Here is a 12,953-nt window from a genome sequence, read left to right as displayed (position 1 = left end):
CAAAGGCCATGCGATGATGTCACATGCATGCAGGCATGCGCATGATGCCATTGCGCGACAACCGCGCCTGTACGGACTTCCTCCCTGCCTGACGCGATTTAAGGAGGCTTTCAAAACCCAGACAAAGCGCTGGGTTTTGAAAAGCCTTCTGCACCCCTGGACATGTTCTCAAAAGGACGTCTGGTGACCCTTTTATCAAGCCGCGCTAGCAGGGTTAGCTTGCGTGACTTTTAATCACGCGCTAACCCCCGCGCTGGCCAAAAAACTACCACCTGCCCAAGGCAGGCGTTAGCGGCTAGCATGGCCGGCGGTTTAACGCTAGCGTGGCTTGATAAAAGGAGCCCTTGGTGATCAATTGTTTGATCTTACTTCCTTGGAAGACACTTTTCTAAACAGATGGAAGGCGTCTCTGATTGTAACATTGGATGCGTTATCACCTCTAGAACAACATATTACTCGTAAAGTAGGCCACCAACCTTGGTTTAATATTGATTTGCTAACCCAGAAAAGAAAGTGTGGGCCACTGGAAAAACTATGGAAAAAGACGCAAAATCCAGGTTCAAAAATTGTCTGGCTAGAGTCAATTAATGATTATAAGTTAAGTATCAGAGAGCCTAGACTTCCGACTGCCTTATTTTGGTCACACTGTCAGAAGAGAAAGATTATTGGAGAAGGACTTCATGTTTGGGAAGATCGAAGGAACCAGGCATGGGGGATGATGCTGGAGGACTTTATTTTTGTATACTGCAATACCAGAAGCAGTTCAGAGCGGTTTACAGAGGAAGAGATTGTATACAGACAGCGATACGACAGAAAAGGACTTTCAAATTACATTAGCATGCTAAGAGTAGTGAAGATTTATCCAGAAGCATTTCAAAGATACAGCAAGGCAGGAAAGGAGTCAGAGAAATTTATCAAAGAGATAGGTTTTAATTGATTTCCTGAAGGTTTGGTAGGTGGGTGCATTTGAGATGAAGGTGGTTAGACATTTATTCCTTTTGTCTGCTTGGAATGATAGTGATCTATCAAGGAATCTCTTGTAGATACAGCCCTTCAAGGATGGAAAGGCAAACAGATATACATTACGTGTGCAAGTGGGGCCTGGAAATTCAAAATGGTGCGACAGGTAGATTGGGGATGAACCTTCCATGGTTTTGAAGCAGAGACGGGCAAACTTGAAAATGACCCTTGCTTCCATCGGCAGCCAGTGTAGTTTTTTTGGAATACGGGCTTACATGGTCCGATTTTTTTGAGACCATAAATGAGACGGACGACAGCATTCTGAGCAACTCTCAATCGATTGATGGTTTTCTTAAAGGACCCCCAAGTATATAATGTTGCACAAAACCGATTTCTTTTTAGATCTGTAATTCTTCAAGTCGCTAGAACTCGAGTAAGGGTCGACGGCACCTAACCAACTAGGCTTCTGCATTTATTCGAAACAAATTGGAGAATGACTTGTGGATTCAAAATGTCTTTTTTAAAGATTTTCCCCAAAGTTAACCTCAATTTTTAACTCTACCACTAACACACAAAATGAATCAAAAGTCATTACTTGTCACCGCTTGGCAAAGTTTTTGCGATTTAACTCCTTTTCAGCACTCATACGCATTCACGATACCAGCAATACTGCATTCGTTAGGAGCATTATGCTGCTAGAACAATATGTGATTAATTTGTAAATAATTTGCATTGCCTTCAAACCACTGGGCATAAAAATTGTTCCAAGAAGAGGCTCACAGCTGTTGGCAGCATGCTAAGAGCAGAAGAGCAGGGAGCTTTATTAACTGCTAATTGATTATTGGAAAGTAAACCTGCTTTAAATTACAGACAAACAATTTCTTTAGTGGTTACCAATTGACTCTGTTTCCACTCTGTAGAACACCACCGTAATTGCTGGTTTCCTATTGTTACTTAAGAGACAGAATTGCCTTGTCAGATTAACTACTAGGCAGTGTTTCAATTCAATGAAGATATCGAAGTCTAGAAAGGTAATAGAGGGGTTGACGTGATGCTGGACGGGTGAAACCTATTTGTGGACTTCGCGTGATGCCACCACAGATAATGGCTGCCTGAGAAAGAGTCACCAAATATTCATCTCCTTTCAATACTAACGCCTTTAGTTATTATATTAATAAGAGTCTGACTGAATTAGAAACACTGGCCAACGATTAACAGAAAAGGAGGAAGAATGTTACCAAGGAGCACCGATGCATGAAGAAATGATAAGTCAGGATCCGTTCGAGAAGATTCTAGTGACGAGCATAGGAAACCAGTTCGTAAAGGGATCGTATTGCTATGGCAAGAGAAAATAAGATTTCAACAAGACCTTTCAGACATTTTCTCTGATCTGATATAGTAATAGAAGATATTAAGGAAGTGATTTTATAAAGTCATTCTCATGTGTATGTGAACATATACATACAAAAAAACCAATCAGCAAAAAAAGTATGCACCTTACATTGGCATAGTAAAGGGGTGGGGGTGGGGGTTAGAGCACCCCAGGCGCCGACATCTATCCTCCCACCCTCCCCTAGTTCAGGGTGTCTTAAGAAATGCATTCCTCTCCTTCCCCTCTGGCAGTGAGCAGGGTCTCCCTTACTGCTCAGAGCAGAATTAGCCCTCCCTCTGACATCACTTCCTGTTCATGGGACCAGGCAATAACATCAAAGGGCAGGCTCAGATGGCATGACAGGAGATAGGAGACCTTGCTCACTGCCGGTAACAACTATAAAAGTGTGTGTGAGAATGCATTTTTAAGAGATCCCTTCCTCAAAATCAGAATCAAAGTAGACTCCTAGATAGCAAAAACATTTTACGCGGATCAAATTAGTGTCAAAGAGATGAATATCAATTTTTGGTTTTGGCAGAAGACCTGTAACCCAGCAAATGGTTGTTGTAGAAGGATTCAGGATCATTCCATGTGCTTTGAGCTAATTTGAAATTGCAAAGGTGCAGTGTTGAAGTGAAAGTTAAATCTAAGTTAGAAGACAGAACAGGAAAGACCAGAGTGAAGCTCATTATTCAAAGCTATTATAGCTGTTTCTGTACTGTGGTGGGATCTAAATCCAGTCTGACGAGGATGAACAAAGATTCTTTGGTGGAGAATATTGAATCGGGTAACTGAATAGAAATAATAATAATAATAACTTGATTTTTCTATACCGCCAACACCCAAAACGTTCTAGGCGGTTCATAGAGTAAGAAGGACTGGACATTCCAGTGATAATGCAAAGCAATCCAAAAGGCAATACAATATTTCAATGATGAAAAAATACAGCATGGAACTATAACATAGTCATCAATCAAGAACAAATTTTTTGAACAAATAGGTCTTAACCGATTTTCTAAAAGTGCAACAAGATGCAGATTGTTGAATCTGATCATCTAGCCAGAGTGGAACTTTGCCTGCTTGATAAGCCAAAGATCGATCAAAATACTTTTTGTAACGACAATTTTTAGGATTAGGAAAAGTGAATAGACCAGAACATCGAGAAGATATAGTCGAACAGTGCAGTTCAATTGTTGAATCTGATCATCTAACCAGAGTGGAACTTTGCCTGCTTGATAAGCCAAAGATCGATTTTTAGGATTAGGAAAAGTGAATAGACCAGAACATCGAGAAGATATAGTCGAACAGTGCAGTCCAATTGTTGAATCTGATCATCTAGCCAGAGTGGAACTTTGCCTGCTTGATAAGCCAAAGATCGATCAAAATACTTTTTGTTACGACAATTTTTAGGATTAGGAAAAGTGAATAGACCAGAACATCGAGAAGATATAGTCGAACAGTGCAGTTCAATTGTTGAATCTGATCATCTAGCCAGAGTGGAACTTTGCCTGCTTGATAAGCCAAAGATCGATTTTTAGGATTAGGAAAAGTGAATAGACCAGAACATCGAGAAGATATAGTCGAACAGTACAGTTCAAAATGAGAGAAGAGATAATCCAAATAGCATCATATAGCAAAGACAAGCGAATTTGAAAAGTACTCTTGCTTCCATTGGCAACCAGTGCAGCTGACGGTAGTAAGGGGTGACATGTTCCTGTTTTTTTAATCCGAAAATTAAACGGACCGCTGTATTTTGGATTAACCTTAATCTTCTTATAATGGTTTTATAGGCTCCCAGATAGATTATATTGCAGTAGTCAAGAATGGATAAGATTAATGCTTAGATTAATAACCTAAAATAAGTAGGATCAAAATACTTTTTGATGGATCGCAATTTCCATAATGCAAAGAAACATTTCTTGACCAGCCCACTAGATAGAATCTGAAAGGATAAGATATTATATTTGAAAGGAATACAATATGAAATAGGAAGAATATGCTCAGTTACAGTGGCGTATCTAGCATATGTGACACCCGGGGCCCATCATTTTTTGACACCCCCCCATCTGTACGAAAAACATTATGTTTAGTAACAAGCCACACGTTACACATGAGTACCTAGGAAAAGGCAGCATCTTACATACTGCAGTGAGCAGTACATTAATACACCCATTGTAAAACTAAACAAGCCAGCCTAGTACAGATCAATCCTACACCGTTAATCCTAACAGAAAACCATGTCTTTCGAACACACAGAACACAGAAAACACCTTCGCCTAGTATGGAATATGTAATCACAAACTAACCCCTCCCTCTTTTACAAAACTGTAGTGTTGATTTTAGCCACGGTGGTAACAGCTCTGACGCTCATAGAATTCTGAGCATCAGAGCTGCTACCACCATGGCTGGCGCTAAAAAACGCTCCACAGTTTTGTAAAAGGGGGAATAAAATAGAAATACATAGACAAAGGTTAAATTGAACCAGTAAGAAGCTGGACTCTGCATACAGTGCACCACAGAAACAGTGACACATGTCTCCTAAAGCAATAAATAAATAGAATTTTTTTTTCTACCTTTGTCTTCTGTGGTTTCTGCTTTCCTCATCTTCTTGTAACTCTCTTCCTTCCATCCACTGTCTGCCATCTCTCTTCCCCTATAGGGCATCTTCTCTCCTTCTCTGCCCCTTCCAGGTATTGTATGCCTCCCCCTTCCATTTCTCCTTTCACCCCCATTGGTCTGGCATCTCTCTCCGCTCCTTCCCTCTCCCACACCTCTCCTCTGCAATTCCTTTCCCTCATTTTCCTTTTCAATTTGTTTTCTTCATCTGTCTAGATTACATTCTTACTACCCTCTCATCAATGTCCTTTTTACTGCCACCTTTTTCCCTCACCTCTCCGGTGTTTCTCTAACTCAATCCTTTTCTCCCCATCATGTACCCTCCTTTTATTTATCCCCTCCTTTCATCATGTACCCTCTTTCTCCAACCCTGCCATCTAGTACCTTCTCCTCTCTCTGTCCACTTCCATCCAGCGTCTGCTCCCCTCTTTCTCTCCTCCCATTTCCTTCCTGCATTTGCTCCCTTATCTCTCCCATCTGCACTTTCATCCAGCATAGGCTCCCCACTACTATCCAATGTCTGCCCTTTCTCTCACCATTCACCCCTCTTCAATCAGCATCTGTCCCCTTTCTTTCCCTCCAATATCCTTCCCCCTTATGTCTCTCCTTTCTCTGTACATCAGTTCCATCAGCACCACCCTTCCATACCACCCTGCCCCCTTTCTTTCCCTCCACCACTCTTCCATTCTAGCAATCCTGCTCCTTTCTCTCCCTTCATGCAGCAAGGTCCACAATGACTGTAGCTGCTGGCTGTCAGTCCACCCCACTCCGACGTACTTGCTCTGGAGCGGACTCAGCAGCTGCATGCTGGAAGGTCCCGCGATGAATCATCTGCTGGCTCTGCTCCGGAAAAAGTAAGTTACGTCGGAGGGGGTGGACCCGGCAGACGCAGGGAGTTGGGGCAAAGTCCCGCAATGACTGCGTCTGCCGGGTCCACCCCCTCCGAAGTAACTTACTTCTTCCAGAGCAGAGCCGGCAGACGAGTCATCGCAGGACCTTCCTGCACCTCAGTGCGGCTGCCAACTCTACTGCGGAGAAAGTAAGTCAGAGGTAACATGACCATTTATTTTTTTCATTAAAAGGGGACATCTATTAATTGACTGTGTATCCTTTCTTTCATTTCTTTCTTTCTGCACTCAGGCCCAACAATTGTCCCTTTCTATTCCCTCCCTCCTTCCTTACCATGTCCTTAGTGCCCCCATTGCCTCCTTCCCGTGTCCTTATTGCCTCCATCCTGTGTCTTTAGTGCCCCCAGTGCCTCTGTCATGTGCCCTTAGTGGCCACAGTGCCTCCTTCCCGTGTCCATAGTGCCCCCAGTGCCTCCTTCCCGTGTCCATGGTGCCCCCAGTGCCTCCATCCTGTGTCCATGGTGTCCCCAGTGCCTCCGTCCTGTGTCCATGGTGTCCCCAGTGCCTCCGTCCTGTGTCCTTAGTGCCCCCAGTGCCTCCGTCCTGTGTCCTTAGTGCCCCCAGTGCCTCCGTCCCGTGTCCATAGTGCCTCCAATGCTTCCTTCCCGTGTCCATGGTGCCCCCAGTGCCTCCTTCCCGTGTCCATGGTGCCCCCAGTGCCTCCTTCCCGTGTCCATGGTGCCCAAAGTGCCTCCTTCCCGTGTCCATGGTGCCCACAGTGCCTCCGTACTATGTCCATGGTGCCCCCAGTGCCTCCGTACTATGTCCATGGTGCCCCCAGTGCCTCCGTACTGTGTCCATAATGCCCCAGTGCCCCTTTCCTGTGTCCTTAGTGCCCCCAGTGCCTCCTTCTTATGTCCCCCCACTACCTTCCAGATTTTGTCCACCCCCCAAAGCCAGCCTGCCTACCTATCTCACTCCCTCCTTGCTATGTTAAAGCCAGCCAGCTTGCCTGCCTACATCCTTCCCTCCCTGCCGCAGAAAAAAAGTGCCTCTCTCCTTCCTTTCCCCCAGTCCGCGCCTGCATTCTTACCTCCCCGCTGCTGCTGCAAATCGCCAACAAGAAGTCTTCTTTCCGACATCAATTCTGATTTCGGAGAGGACGTTCCGGGCCAGCCAATCACTGTCTGGCTGGCCCGGAATGTCCTCTAAGACGTCAGAATTGACGTCGGAAAGAAGAATTCTTGTTGGCGATTAGTAGCAGCAGCGGGGAGGTAAGATTGCAGGCGCGGACTGGGGGAAAGGAAGGGCAGGAGGACCTGGATTTGGCTGTCTGTGCACCCCCCAAGCCGTGCACCCGGGGTGGATCTCCCCCTCCCCGCCCCCCCTCTTGGTACGCCACTGCTCAGTTATTAAGTGAGAGGTAATATGGTCATATTTTGAGTGGCGATAGAGCAATCTCACTGAAGTATTTTGCGCTAATTGTAACTGATTTAGCTGATAATTAATAAGACCAATAAGAATGGAATTACAATAATCGAGTTTAGAAAGAACTAAAGAATGAATAAGAATATGAAGAGAATTAAAATGAAAAAAATGAACAAATAGAACAAATATGGAGAGAAAAAAAAAAAAAAAGGAAAAATCTACCTTTGAGTTATGAGCATGAAAGGAAAAGGTATTATCAATTACAACTCTCAAAATCTTGATAGTAGTTATAAATGGGAGAGAGACACCTTTTGTGCAAAATTTAGGTGGATTTAAAAATGGAGAGCTTGAGGAGTAAAGCATTACAGCGGTTTTCTGGGAATTCATTTTTAGTTTGTTAGATGAGAGCTAATCAGCAACTCTATCCAGTTTAGCAGAAACAGATGAACAAAGAACTAATGAATGAGAGTCTAGTGGAAAAAGGTTGGTCTGGAATCTAAGCAGAACATTTCAAAATCTGTTTTTTGGTAACTGGGTCTGGGTGCTACTGCATCCAAATTTGCTTGATGAACGTTTCAGCCATTTTGCTATGTCTTTATTCAGGGTCATGCCAGTCATGCAAACTTGGATACGCTTACTAGCGAGCTGCAAGAGCCATGACATCAGTTGAGGAAGCATAAGAGAACAGAAGGAACAGTTAGCTGCAGAACAATAATGAGAATGGGAATGTTGGTGGGAGAAAGGAAGGTAGGTCAGACCATGTAGAGGAGCAGAGAGGGACAAGGGGCATGAAAGAAGAAAACAAAGTCAAAGGTGGGCCAGTGGCCAGAAGATATGGACTAAAGGGGACACAGGAGGCAAAAGAACAAAGTGAGAAGGAACAACAGTCATGGATGGCTCTTTACATGGGTCACACAAAAATTGCTATACTGCCCAGATGGAATAATCTTGTTTAAAAGTGAAAGCCCCCCCCCCCAAAATAAACAACTGAGTTTATTCAGCTACCTTTAGCAAGTGGATATTAGTTTACATAAGAACATAAGAATGGCCCTACTGGGTCAGACCAATGTTCCATCAAACCCTGTAGCCGATTCTCACGGTGGCCAATCCAGGTCACTAGTACCTGGACAAAACCCAAGGTGTAGCAACATTCCATTCAGAAGCCTAAAGATTCTGGAATCCTAAAGAGTACCAAAAGTTTCCGGAACCCCAAGGAGTAGCAACATTCCAGCATCTCAAAGTATAGCAAGATTCCGGAACCCCAATGAGAGCAACATTCCAGAGCTGAGATTGTGATGTCATAATGCCTCAGAGTCAACCTCATCAGTGATGTTACAATGGCTTCATTGTCCTTACTTGGCACACGTATAAGGATAAGAACAGCCACATTGGGTCAGACCAATAGTCCATCTAGCCAGTCCATGTTTCTAGTACCTGGCCAAAATATAAAGAGTAGCAACATTTCATGCTACTGATCCATGGCAAGCAGTGGCTTCCCCCTTGTCTTTCTCAATATCAGACTGTGGACTTTTCCTCCTGGAAATTGTCCAAATCTTTTATTGTGAAGCAAATAGCAAACCCTACCAGACTTCATGGAGATGAGAAGGAAATTAAAATCTATAAATAAAGGATAAACATTAAAACCATCTGATGCTCTACTTCTGTGAAAATTTGGCAATTCTCATTAAGCTGACAGTTTGCCTAATTGGCAGAATATTAGCATTGACAGGAATGAGCCCAATCTAGTAAATCACTAAAAGGAGAATAGCATTTGTACATGTAGTAACCAGCGGAACATGCAGACTAACAGAGCCAGTAACCAACCCAGGGGTAGGGAACTCCAGTCCTCGAGAGCCGTATTCCAGTCGGGTTTTCAGGATTTCCCCAATGAATATGCATGAGATCTATTTGCATGCATTGCTTTCAATTCATTGGGGAAATCCTGAAAACCCGACTGGAATACGGCTCTCGAGGACCGGAGTTCCCTACCCCTGAACTAACCTGAGCTCTGTTTCAGGATATCTACCTTAAAAAAAGCCTTTTGTAAAGTACTAGAGCAGGGGTAGGCAATTCCGGTCCTCAAGAGCCGGAGCCAGGTCAGGTTTTCAGGATATCCACAATAAATATGCATGAGATAGATTTGCATCTCTAGAAGTGCATGCAAATCCATCTCATACATCTTCATTGTGGATATCCTGAAAACCTGACCTGGCTCTGGCTCTCGAGGACCGGAATTGCCTACCCCTGGACTAGAAGAACATGAACCTAATCTAATCTAATACTTAGTTTTGTATACTGAGTCCTCAATCCAAGAATGCTTGATTAGGTTTACAGTAGTTAGATAAGGTAATGAAGATATAAAACAGTAATTAAATTAAGCACTTAATAACATAGCAGAAGTGGGAGGGGAATTAATTACCAAAGTGTTTGGTGAATAGGGTGGTTTGTCAGAGACTTGCGAAAGGATGAAAGAGATCTAAAACTTCGCAAAACAAGTGGAAGATCATTTCAAAGTTGGGTGAACTTGAAGGACAGAGATTGACCAAAAGCTTTGGTTCTTTTGATACTTTTACTAGATGGACAAGATAGCTTAAATTGTTGATCGCCCCTTGCAAAAGAAAATCTGTAAAGATTCTAAGATAGAGGCACTAATGGAGATAAGATGCCAAAGAGAATTTTGAAAATGGCACAGGCACATTTGAACTGGACTCTAATACACAGGAAGCCAATGCAGATTGTAAAATAATGGTGTCACATGGTCAAACTTACATTTCCTGAAAATCAATCTGGCAACAGTGTTCTGGATCACTTGTAATCTAGAAAGACAATTTTTTGTAATACCAAGATAGAGGGCGTTACAGTAGTCGATATGAGATAAAATAATCGACTGAACAGAATGGAAAAATGTTATTGGTGGAAAAGATGTCTGACTTTCCTCAGCATATAAGAACATAAGAAGTTGCCTCCACTGAGGCAGACCAGAGGTCCATCTCGCCCAGCGGTCCGCTCCCGCAGCGGCCCATCAGGCCCATTGCCTGAGCAGTGGTCCCAGACTATCCCTATAACCTACCTCTACTCCTATCTGTACCCCTCAATTCCTTTATCCTCTAGGAATCTATCCAAACCTTCTTTGAAGCCTTGTAACGTGCTCCGGCCTATCACAGCCTCCGGAAGCGCGTTCCATGTATCCACCACCCTCTGGGTGAAAAAGAACTTTCTGGCATTTGTTCTAAACCTGTCCCCTTTTAATTTCTCCGAGTGCCCCCTTGTACTTGTGGCTATGCAGATTGAAAAAGCATTTCTTGATCACAGAGCTAATTTCCTACACTGAGCTTCTGTCCAAAATGGGGGCATCGTGGGCTTGAAACGTGAGAGGACCAGAGGCTGTGAAATTTCTTCAGAGCAAGCTTAAGATCCTCGTGGAAAGGAAGAGTGTAGAAATGTTATAGATACTAATTCAAAGACTGATGTCTTTCTTTTTCCCACTGCAAATTACAGTCATTAGCCAAAGAATCTCAGAAACTCATTTTAAATTTCTTCTTTTTTTTCCCTTTAACACCTCCACAAAGTGCAGTCGTTTGACATTGAAGAATCTAAGAAACTCATTTTAAGTTTCTCTTTTCTTCTTGTAACACTTTTACCAACCCTGTAATTTTTTTCTCAGAGACATTCAAACAAGGGATGGGGTTATTTTGTTTATTGTTTGTTTGTTTTTTAAATTTCCTGCTACAACCTCAGAGACAAATAATACTACAGAGAGCTTGATAGACATCTGGAGACTAGAGGACGGTCACATTTTGAACCACGTAGGATACTGTACTACTGAAATTATTCATAAGAACATAAGAATTGCCATACTGGGACAGACCATCAAGCCCAGAAACTGTGGCCAACCCAGGTCCAGAAACCCAAAGAGCAGCAACATTCAAGAGCTGAGATTGTGATGTCATAATGCCTCATTCCACCAATGCCTAAGAGCCAAACTCATCAGTGATGTCACAATGGCTCGATTGTCCTAGACTAGGCTCACATAAGAACTAACTGGGACAGACCGAAGGTCCATCGAGCCCAGTATCCTGTTTCCAACAGTGGCCAACCCAGGTCCCAAGTACCTGGCAGAGACCCAAAGAGTAGCAACATTCTGGAGCTGAGATTGTGATGTCATAATGCCTCATTCCACCAATGCCTAAGAGCCAAACTCATCAGTGATGTCACAATGGCTCGATTGTCCTAGACTAGGCTCACATAAGAACTAACTGGGACAGACCGAAGGTCCATCGAGCCCAGTATCCTGTTTCCAACAGTGGCCAACCCAGGTCCCAAGTACCTGGCAGAGACCCAAAGAGTAGCAACATTCTGGAGCTGAGATTGTGATGTCATAATGCCTCATTCCACCAATGCCTAAGAGCCAAACTCATCAGTGATGTCACAATGGCTCGATTGTCCTAGACTAGGCTCACATAAGAACTAACTGGGACAGACCGAAGGTTCATCGAGCCCAGTATCCTGTTTCCAACAGTGGCCAACCCAGGTCCCTAGAACCTAGCTAGATCCCAAGTAGTAAAACAGATTTTATGCTGCTTCTCCTAGGAATACTCAATGCTTGTACAAAACTGAATAATCACTTCACTATCCCCCTGTTATACTAACGTGTGCTAACCGATTAGCGCACGCTAATTGAATTAGCGCGTGCTAAATGCTAACGTGTCCATAGACTAACATGCATGAGTTAGCGTTTAACACGCGCTAAATCGATTAGCACACCTTAGTAAAACAGGGCCTATGTCCCACTCGAGCATCAGCAGAACTGCACCAATAAACGCTTAAGTAAATCCTTCTACTTATATGGGAGCTTTAGACTGCTGCTGGATTTTTTTTTATGAAAACCCACATGGCTGCAATCCTCCTTAGTCCCGTTTTTAAAACTTTACTTTTATTTCCTTATGCTTAATAAAGTGTATGAAGTGCTTAATCTAAAGGTTTTTTTTTTAATAAATATAGATATTTTTTAAAAAAATTCAATAAACAGCTCAGTCTTAGCTTTCTTTATGAATTCCACAGCGATCACGCCCCCCTCCTCCCCCTTGCCGACGCATTTTGTGTTCTTCCTCAGGGTCGGGGCAGACTGTTTCAGCTAGTAGCTGTTAGCGCGAGTTGCCACCTTGTGGTGGCAACTTAAAATGGATAGTAATATGCTATAAAAACGGGACTAAGGTTAGCAGCCGTGTGGTTTTGGTTTTTTTTTTAAATAATTCCAGCGGCAGTCTGAAGATACCATATACAGTACTCCGCCGATATTTCTGGGGGTTCCGTTTCAGGAACCCCCCCGAATCTTGAAAAACCCCAAATATATTTTTTAGCCGGGGAGACAGGAGAGGGCAGCCGGAGCGCCGGCGACTGAAGGAAATCACTCGTGGTATGCACCAACCACCTCTTCCTGCACAAAAGTCGGGCCTCACCAATCAGGAGCTGCTTTGACACCCAGCTCCTGATTGGTGAGGCTTGAGCCCCAAATGGGTAGACACCATTTTCCCCCATCTGAATGCAATATATAAATACCTGAGCAAACGGGGATCCCCAATCCCAACTAACTGAAGACCTCCTCCTCCAATCTGGCACCAAGCATTCTCCATGCTGTGCAACTGGTGAAAGTATTCCTGAGCTGCCACTGCCACCCACCACCCACTAATCTAATCTAATCTTCTATTTCTGTGTCGCTCATATCTAGG

The sequence above is a fragment of the Geotrypetes seraphini genome, chromosome 1, assembly GCF_902459505.1.
Source record: "Geotrypetes seraphini chromosome 1, aGeoSer1.1, whole genome shotgun sequence".
Classification (NCBI taxonomy): Eukaryota; Metazoa; Chordata; class Amphibia; order Gymnophiona; family Dermophiidae; genus Geotrypetes; species Geotrypetes seraphini.
This window is presented reverse-complemented; position numbering follows the sequence as displayed.